This window comes from Otolemur garnettii, unplaced genomic scaffold (genome assembly GCF_000181295.1).
Source record: "Otolemur garnettii isolate 467f Iridium unplaced genomic scaffold, OtoGar3 scaffold00020, whole genome shotgun sequence".
NCBI classification, from domain to species: Eukaryota; Metazoa; Chordata; class Mammalia; order Primates; family Galagidae; genus Otolemur; species Otolemur garnettii.
The window spans coordinates 9,482,563-9,492,889 of record NW_003852415.1 but is presented as its reverse complement, the minus strand read 5'-3'; the positions used below and the strand labels follow the sequence as shown (position 1 = coordinate 9,492,889).

Sequence of the window (10,327 nt, the reverse complement as noted above, 5' to 3'; positions counted from 1 at the left end):
AAAAAAAGAAAAAGAAAAGAAAATTTAGAGCATATGAATTAGGAAAATATGTTAATCTGTGAGGACACAGGTGTTAAAACCACTCATAGAAATATCCATTAAAGTGCATTACATATAATACAGAGACAAAACGATGAATGTAGCATTAACAGCCAGCAGAAAATGTTTAAAAAGGGATTTAAAAATCCTTTTCTGGGGGTGTCGCTTTCATCCAAAGAACATTTTGTAGCAGAGAGTCTCAAAAGTTTCCCTATGGCAGCCAGTGCAGCTCCACAATATCAAAGCCTTCCATGGAGAGCTAGAAAGAACAAATTAGTGTAATCATCCACTAAAAGCTGCCTGGCCCTGCAATGTAAACTCTGTGTTATATCAAGGAAGGAACAGCCTCTTGATAAGCCCTCACAAATAAAAGTCTTGTCAACTCACTGAGGAATAAATTCTTCATTAAACGAAAATGTGTTATATCTGAACACTTTGATAGCCGCCTATTACACTTAGAATAAACATTTCTGTTTTAAAAAGCCTATACTAAAAAATGGCATATGTTATAAAAGAGACACATTTACTCTTGTACATTCCATGGTTGCGTCCTATATTTCCTCTAATTTCACGCTAATATCTAGATGTTAAAGTTTTGTTGTTTTGCATCACTTAGCAGAATGTGGCCAGAGGAATCCATTATTATCTCTGTGCAAACTAGATTTCTTCAAGACAGTAGGATGTCTTAGAAATGTAATCTTTCTTTCTTTTTTTTTTTTTTTTGAAGTTTGAAAATCTTTTATATTTCTGCCGTTGAGACAATATGTTTGAGAGCTGATGTTACCTCTAGCGGCGAAACCAGAGCCAGCTATTAAGCAGCCAGAATGGTACAGTAATTGAATACATGACCATTTCTCTTTTAGCACGTTCTTTGTTCTCCTCTTCTAGAAGTTGTAGACGTCTATTTAGTTTGATTATCTGTCGTCTTAATGAAGCTGCATCTACAACAGTCATGTCATCTGATGTTCCTTCAATTGTTGCATATATGTTTGAAATGCCATACATGACGTTGTCATGATGAGGGTTAGAAGTGGCGGCGGCAGACCCACCACGCAACACAAGTGTGTACTCCGGTGCAGAAATCAGTGCCTGGAACCTTGAAATTTTATTTCTTGGGGCAGAATCTGATCTGTGCCACATAGAATCATTTCTGACCAGCTGTCCATTTTGGCGAACAGCATTTTCACTCATAGAACGCTCTCTTTTTAGCCTGCCAACTGCACGGATCTGGGAGATTTCTAAGCTGAGCACAGTCACATGGCTTTTTCTGTTTCAACTGGAAAAAGTGAAAGAGAGGCACTTGGACCGGCAGAGATCTCAGACCACCGAGGCTTGAACGAAAGGTCTTTATTGGTGAGAGGAGGGAGGCTGCAGAGCAGCACCGAGGAGGAGAGAAAGGAGAAGAGAGAAGAGGGGAGAGAGCTAAGGAGAGAGTGGGGAAGAGGAGAGAGAGAGAGTAGAGAGCAGAAATGTAATCTTTCTTAATTGAGCATCCGAAAATCGTGCCTAGTTTACCGCTTAATTTATATACCAAATTATAATAAACTCAATAAAAGGCAGACTTTATTTAGTCTTGAAACTTTTAGGAAAAATGAAACATACATGAAGGGAAAAAAGATTTAAGAAGATGTACTCAGGAAAATTGCTGCGGTCAAACACGGCTTCTCACATGCCAAAATCATGATGAGTTCATTTACTTAAAGTTTAGTGTCTTTGTGAATATTATATGTTTGCAATTCAGCAAAAAGAAGAAGATAAGTGGTGACACAGACAGACTCATGTGCACATTCAAACTTAGGAATATTCTCTTTCTATATTTTTTTTATAAGGGACCACATGGCTGATTCACTTTCTCTTACATGACATAAGCTATGGATGATGACCTCAAAGTGGATAAAGTGTTTCAAATCATGTCAGTTATAAAAAATAGGTAGTTTGAAATTTTGCAAAATAAATGATGATCTGCAGGTATTCTTAAAAGTTATAGTACAAGGGCGGTGCCTGTGGATCAAAGGAGGAGGGCACTGGCCCCATATGCCGGAGGTGGTGGGTTCAAACCCAGCTCCGGCCAAAAACCTGCATAAATAAATAAATAAATAAATAAAAATACATAATAAAGATGAAGATACTTAGAGTTTAAAAAAAAGTTATAGTATAAGAAAATTGATTATCACTGGTATCCAAATAAGGTTACACAAGAAATCTTTGTGTTTATTTCTGCTTCCTGAAAGCCTGTAATTTTGTTATAATTTCTCTAATTCCTCATTCTTTTTGATAATGATGTATAGGAAAAAAAAACTCTGTTAATCTTTCTGTCAGTTTCACAGACAATGGTAACCAAATATTGTCATAGTTCTGGAGTTACTTTATGTGAGATATAACATCTTTTAGACATTTAATTTTCAGAATTTTTTTTCAGTTAATACTGAAGGTTCTCTTACTAATAAGATGATAAACATATTCTATAGCAATTCCTTTCTGCCCAAGGCATAAAAGTTCCTGCATGCTCCCAGGATATGGAAATGGTTTATTTTTTCCAGATACTTGTATTTTGTAGATCCGTACAAGCTAGTGACTTCAACATTTGTTATTGAACACTTTAAAAATGTCCCTCAGCACTCTGAGAACATAATAACTAATTTTTTAATCTTAAAAACTTCAAAATTTCTATTAGCCCATCTTATTTCATTAAAATTCTTCTTTACAATTAACTATCCTACCTTGAGGCAAAAACTTCCTTGCAATCTCTCTTTGTAAAGTGGGCATTACTTCAATAGTCATTCCAAAAGCGTGCAACCAGGTCATTCTTTCTATAGCAGTATCACTACTATGACATGTCACATAAAAACTAACTGTGCTGTCAATGACTTTACCCATCTTTCTTGTAAGTTGCCTGACTCTCAAGGTGTAAGATTGGACTTATTAATGCTAGGCTTTCAACGATACAGTTACACAAAGGAAATCAGGCAGATGAAGAAAAGATTCAAGAGAGGGAGGTAGCATTATGAATTCATTTCTTCATTCAATCCATCAGACATTCAGCTATTCTAAGAGTGGGTAGCACAGTCTTTCTTTCTTGGAACTTATATTCTAAGAAAGAAGACAGAAAAAAATATTATATTATACATAGGTCACTACAAAAGTTTTGAGACACTGTGTAATGGTCCATTATTTTACTTCCAAGAAATAGTCAGCAGTGTCCTTTTTGATTTGCCTGTGCAAACTTTGGCTGGCTCAGCTTATTGGTGTTGCTGGGAGGGCTTCATTGGTTTCTATCTGAGTGGATTTTACATTCCTTGATTTTTGTGTATCTCAAAACTTTCATAATGACCCACATCTATAATAAAATTAATAGACATATAAAATTATTTTACTATATATAATGAAAATAATATGCATAACAATAAAATTAATATACATGTATATAATTTTATTATATATAATACAGGGCATCCATCAAGTTCATGTGCAATTTCAAATACATGAACTTTATAGACACCCTGTATGTATAAAATATTTAAAGAAGGATAGCAAGATTAACTGCTGAAGAAATGTCCAATGACACATCCTGACAATTGTCACTGGGTCACTGGGCTTGGCAACATGGAGGCATGATAGACAATAGTAAGGTAATTTTTTTGAAGGTTAACTGGAAGAAAATTCAGACCGGAGCAGACAACAGAAAACCTCTAGTGAAACATTAGTAGATTGTTCAAAGTTTAACTAAAACACAATAATTGTAAATAGTATCCTATCATTAAAAACCTAGACCTTTAAGATTGGGCAAAATAGTTTGTGTTTTTAGAAGTTTTCACTAGTCAGCCAGAAAATTGATTCAATATTAAATAGATTATAATGCCATTTGACCAAGTAAAACTAAGCTCATATGAAATTGTAATTGATGTTAGGAATGTCAAATTCAATTTATCAGTCATGAAATAACAAACTACAGAGATCAAAGTTTAATTTAAGAATAATTTGAGCAACATATTTACGCATCATGAATGACTGAGAAACCCTTAGGGGAAAAATTATATGAACAGTCACTTTCCTATTCAATAACATCTTTAGTGTCTTAAATAATTCAGTCTGCAAGAGTTCAACAAGTCTATTTCTTATGGTTGAAACATAAAGATTTTTTTATTTAAAATTACTTAGAATTGGAGTTGAATGTTTTTATGGCCAAATGCAACAGAGGTTTTGACATACTCTTCTCAAAATGTATCTACTTTGCTCAAACTAGCCCTTATACATGGGGTGTCTTTTCTACCCTAACGTTCATGAGGATCTTGATTTTTGCTCTCAAAATTCAACCCCAGATTCCCTTTTCCTAAGATTTTCCCTAACATTCCTGATCAGGGGCTTCTGACTGTATATTCTATTGAGTTTCTCTGTAATGGCTCTTTGTATTACCTTTCCACATCTCTCTAATCACAAGTCAGCGTGCCTTCCTTCCCTTCCAGAATATCAGTCCTTCACAGTCTAAGTCTACATTCTGTTCAGCGTTGTAATTTGTAATCACTAGCTGGCCCAATAGTCTGCTTAGCACATAGGAGGTACATAAATAATTTGGAAAAGTAATTTGGTTACTTGTCTTGTGAATTCCTTAAGCTAAAAAAAATTATAATTATTATCTTTATTTATTTTCATGGTGATGATAAGTTTAGTAATTTCTTTTCCAATCAATAGTGCTTAATTGTTTTTAATAAGTATTTTTAATGTTTTTATAATATCCAGAACTAAATGATAACGTTTATGAAGTGAAGAAATTATGGAGTCTCTGCTTTCTGTTTTGGCTGACTTCCTTATTTTTTTAGTTTGTTGTTTCTATATTTTCACGTGCTTTTTTTCAGACAGATATTAAAATGTTTAAGATATTTTTGTATTTATTAGCAATTTTAACAGTTAAAGACAGATTATGTCCAATTCCCTGCTGTCGTAAGGTATCCATTTAAATCGAAGCATAAAATATTATAGTTTAGTTGGGTAAAAATTTGCTCATAAAACTCAACTGAACAAGTAAAAAACAACATTTTTAGCTTCAGCAATTTAATCTTCCACATAGCCAGGAGGCAGTAAGCTAGAATGATACTTTAGGTATCAATTAATGGTATCTCAGTCTGTCTTGATTTACATATTAATAGTATCATTTGATCAATATTTTCTCACCTCAAAGGCAAATTCCTTGACTGTGCTGAGGCTGTTCTCCTCTTTTTTCTTTTCCAGGTGAAGGCTGGTTCCAGGAGAAAGCATATGATTATCAGGGATTTGGAGGAAGAATGCAGGGAGTAGGGGAAGGCGACTCTATCCATTACTTGTGTGTGTGTGTGTGTGTGAGTGTGTGTGTATTCTGAATGAAAACTTCCAGAATCTTTTTCTGGCCTTCTTCATGGCTGATATGCTGATGTTTGCTAATGGTAGTATTCAGATTCCATGCTGAAGGGACAACCCAGTGAGTTGACCATCTTGCCTACCTGAATCAGTCAGCTCTCCCTGGCATTGCTTCACTTGAGTGTATGGCTGTGTTTCCCCTTAAATCTTCAGCTTCAGTGGCCCACCCTATCACTTATAAAAGAATGCTTATATCGCCTCTTTGTGAGCACCTTCACAACCACCCCATTAATCAGTTCTCATGGGGAACGTGGATCTTATGGTTCATTTTTATGCCACATAGGAACCAAGCTGGGCAAGAATTGGTACCTCAAGCTGTCTCGTCACTCAATTGTACCCTGCATTCTCTGTGCCCCCAGGTTGCCACAGAGCTCCCTACAGAGGGGGATTATGCTCAGAGTTCAAAATGGAAGCCAGGGCAAAATATCCCATTGTTTTTACCCAACACGTCTAACAAATCTTTCATCTGAAATTTGAACCCCAATAAATGAAATCAAGAGAAATAGTCCTCAGGTTGCTTCCTCAACTTCTGTTATATTTTACTGTCCACATTTGGCTGGGGCTGGAGGACAGGTTTTATCTAATTTCTATCTGGAATAACATTTTGACACATTAAACTCACCTGCCCCCTTTCTAGGTGGTTTTCACTTTGTTTTTCTTTTGTTTCCTTTTCTTCCCCTCCTTCCCTCCCTCCCTTCCTTCCTTTTTTCCTCCCTTCCTACTTTCCTTTTTCTCTTTTCTTTTCTTTTCTTTTTTCTTTTCTTTCTTTCTTTTTTTTTTTAAGACAGAGTCTAACTCTGCTGCCCAGGCTAGAATGCTATGGCATCAATCTAGCTCACAGCAACCTCAAGCTCCTGTGTTCAAGCAATCCTACAGCCTTAGATTCCTGAGTACCTGGGACTACAGGCCCAACTAATTTTTTTCAGTTTTTTTAATTGCTCTTTCTCAGGCTGGGCTTGGACTTCTGATCTCAAATGATCCCATCCACCCAGCTTCAGTTTTCCACAGTGCAATGATTACAGATTTGAGCCACTGCACCCCACCAGGCTTTCACTTTCTTGAATGTTGATCAGGATACTAGGAGAAATACGAGTTCATCAATTAAAGAAAAAAAAAAATTGTGTCCCTAAAACAAGACTATGATTAGAATGAATTTAAGTATATAATTATCTTCAGTGTACGGCTTTGAATTGAATATCTTTATAATTATTATTTTAAATTTTTTATTTTATCTCTTTTATTTATAATTGCAACTTCTTTCTAGACATCTGGATGTTTTTTCTTTCTGAAAAAAAAAAATATAGCCAAACCATAAGATTCTGGGGTTCTTTTTTGTACCTATAATCTAAGGCTATAATGTGAATAATTTCATGTACTTTAGATTATTCTTATCTTCTTTTTAGGTGTTGGTCTATGGCCCCATCTGTAATAAAATATTTAATTTGAGGTTAATTATGACCATCTGTGATAAAGCCATGGTGTTTTTGCACTGAGAACCAATCAAGGTAATTATTGAGATTTATATACATAAAGTAAGAAACATTGATATTTTAGCCTGTTTTATCAATTGTCTTGCAGACAAGGTAGAAGCAATACAATTTTGAAATGGAATATTTGCAAATTAATACTTGCATTAGTTATTAATTAATACTTGCATTAGTTATTGTAAGTTTGTTTAAAAAATACTGAATAGAGGTGCTGATCTATTCATCATTCAGAAAAGGCAAATCTATTACTTTTTTCTATAAATTCAACATAATTACATTTTTCCTGATCATTCAGTTACAAGGCTAAATGTCAACTTTCCAAAAGTGAAAAAAAAGCTAATTTTTTTCCACCCTTAAAGTTCTGGATTTCTCTGAGGTACCAAAAAAAGTCCATTAATTATCAGAATTATTACTGAAGGTGAGGGGATTGGATTCTCTCCAGTTTTATGATTTTATGAGAACATAAAATCATTTGATTGATTGTGGTTTCTTGAAAAGTTTATAATATCCGAAGTGATTCACATCCACAAAGTATCTTCTGTTTATGGGAACAATATTTTTCATATCATTATTACTACCCATAATACTAAACTCCCATTTTTTAGTACTTGGTTAGGATTGTATTAAGGCTTTTATATTATGTCCTAACAACCACCTTACCAATTTTTAAAACTTTTATCTGAATTTTATAGATGAGAAAGGCAAATCTCAGAAAAATTATGTTAGATTCTCTAGTTAGTCAACAATAGGTAGTTAAGATTTCTATCCATCCTATAAGCCTGACTTGAAAGCTCATGGTGTTCTGGCTATGCCTTGCCTATTGACAGACTAATCCATTTTTTGAAAAGTATATGATAATATTTTAAACTTTGTATATTAGACAGGTTCATAGATCTAGCAACACGTTCACTCAAAAATGAACTTATATGTTGAAAAGTTTGAGGTTTGGGAAAGTATGTATGCTGCAAAGACATCAAACCAAGAAGAATCTTGATAGATAAAAGCTCAGATGAAACCAGAATGGAAGCCACAGAATGAGCAGATCTCTGTGGGTGTTTATTCTTGACCTTGTCTGAACACTTGCTTCTTCCCTGCCCCCATGAAAAGTTGATCTCCCCAAACTTGTTGTGCATATCTTTTGGGGGTTTTTTTACATTTTTATTTTAAATCATTAAAATAGTAAATCATAGCAGTATACATTAATACTATCATGGGGTACACAACCTTTCTTTTGTTTGGTTTTTTGATTTTTTTTTTATTAAATCAAAGCAGGGTACATTAATACTATCATGGGGTACAGTGTACTGTTCCTGTATACAATTTTAAATACTTTCATCCAACTGGTTAACACAGTCTTCATGTCTTTTTCTTAGTTATTGTGTTAAGACATTTATATTCTACAATTAGAGAGATTCACATGTACCTTTATAGGACAAACCATAGGCGTGGTCCCGGTGGAGGGAGTGTGATTCTTCTGTTTTTGAGCTCTCACCTTTCTCGTTCGGCTCACCATGCTGGGATGATAAAGCCAAAATAATTAGCCAATCGTTATGTACTTCCCTATTTACTTTTACTTTTTGGCTCCACATCTATATCCTTCACCTCTAATTAAAAATTAGTTTCTTTCAGTAATTCGACTCAACTTTAAATGTTTCCCAAAAGGACATATAACTAGCATGAAATCTGTTTTCTCAAATTTGGGCCCTTAAGAACAGGAAAGAGGAACAATCTAATACAATCTGGGTTTACGAATTATCATACTGGAAAGGAAGAGGTGTTTCCTCAACTGCTCATGGGGATAGATGAATAATAGAATCCTTCTCTTCCCCAACATATTAGTACTGTGTAAGTTTTCCAAAACAAGATAGTCACATCTTCAGCTTAAGCCATGGTTGGGTGTAGCTGGGAAAACAAGCTCTATGAAATGGGCATCATCACAGAGGTAATCGAAATTAAATTTTGTTCGACATAAAATCAGAAAGATAAATTGTACCATGCCTGATTGATTGCCCAAAGAATGTCATAAATACATATGTTTATATTTGTATCTCATTCTATGATCTGATATTTACTCCAAAACAGGCACTGAACTGAACCCCGTGCTTAGTATGGGGCCTACATCAGGGTAAAGATCCACTAAATATTTCAGAATGAATTAATAGCTAACCTCTGTTTTATCTCCAAATGTACTTGAGGATTATAATTTTCTGCTTTAAGCAAAGAAACAATTTAAACCAAGTCTCACTCAGAATGAAAAAAGGCAAAGAAGAGTGAGATAATTATTTTGGAAACCAGTGCCCAATTTAATTCAAATATTTTTTAATTTGTAAAGCAATTTTTTTCCTAAAATCACATGCATCTTTCTTTTAATATAATTAGTTTTCAAATGTATTTTTGTCAGCTTTGTTCACGATGAAATTCTAAAAGGAAATCCCAATATTTAAGGGGATAAAAGTAATTCAGAATTTCCTTAGAGAATTTGATTCACTGGGGCAGAACACTTCATTATTACAAAAGGCTTGGAATAAATCTTCAAGTATAAAGGTACTCCAAAGCATAGTTTGAAAATCACTGTTTTTACATAAGACTATCTGATATGTATATTGATACAAGCTGTGATTGCTCAGGAGATATCACTTTTCTGTTATGTCTTCAATCCCTCCTTTGGCCTACTTTTCTGTGAGGACAGGAAGGATGGATATTTTACATATACCTTAGTCTGAAGAGTAGAAAAAAGTCTGATCTGTGTAGTCTAAATCATCAATATCATAATTCTGTGTGCTTGATTTCCCTTGAATATTTTTTTTTTTTTTGAGACAGAGCCTCAAGCTGTCCCCCTGGGTAAAGTGCTGTGGCATCACAGCTCACAGCAACTTCCAACTCCTGGGCTCAAGCGAATCTCCTGCCTCCACCTCCCAAGTAGCTGGGACCACAGGCACCCACCAAAACACCCCAGCATTTTTTGGTTGCAGCTGTCATTGCTGTTTGGCGGGCCAGGGCTGGATTCGAACCTGCCACCTTAGGTGTATGTGGCTGGCACCTTAGCCACTTGAGCCACAGGTGCCAAGCCCCCATGAATATATTTTAAGGAATACCAATAAATCAATTGCTCAGTAAACCTATTAATTTTATTGCAGAAACAATTGCAACTTTCAATAATTAGTCTCCTATTTGGTGGATATTAGAAGTCCCTTTCAAAACTTACTTTAGCCCATTGGGGTTAATGAATCTATCTATCTATCTATCCATACACACAGAGGGTGCCAAAAATGTATACACATTTCAAGAATGGAAAAAAAATCATTAAATTTGCAACACTCACTCACATTTGACTTTTGCAATTACAAGAGGTGCTCAACCTGTATTCATCTTTTATTTTTGGTATATGTTGAGTGCTATAATTTTAATAT

General features: G+C 34.7%; 1 pseudogene across 1 annotated transcript; it reads right to left on the bottom strand.

Annotated features, from left to right (window-relative positions):
* Positions 1-752: 752 nt before the first annotated feature.
* On the bottom strand, positions 753-2,916 carry LOC100958367 (annotated as a pseudogene). Its single transcript, XR_001161138.1, has 2 exons — positions 2,760-2,916; positions 753-1,277 (listed from the first exon to the last, which is right to left on the bottom strand). The product of XR_001161138.1 is annotated as a mitochondrial fission factor pseudogene (transcript).
* Positions 2,917-10,327: the final 7,411 nt, after the last annotated feature.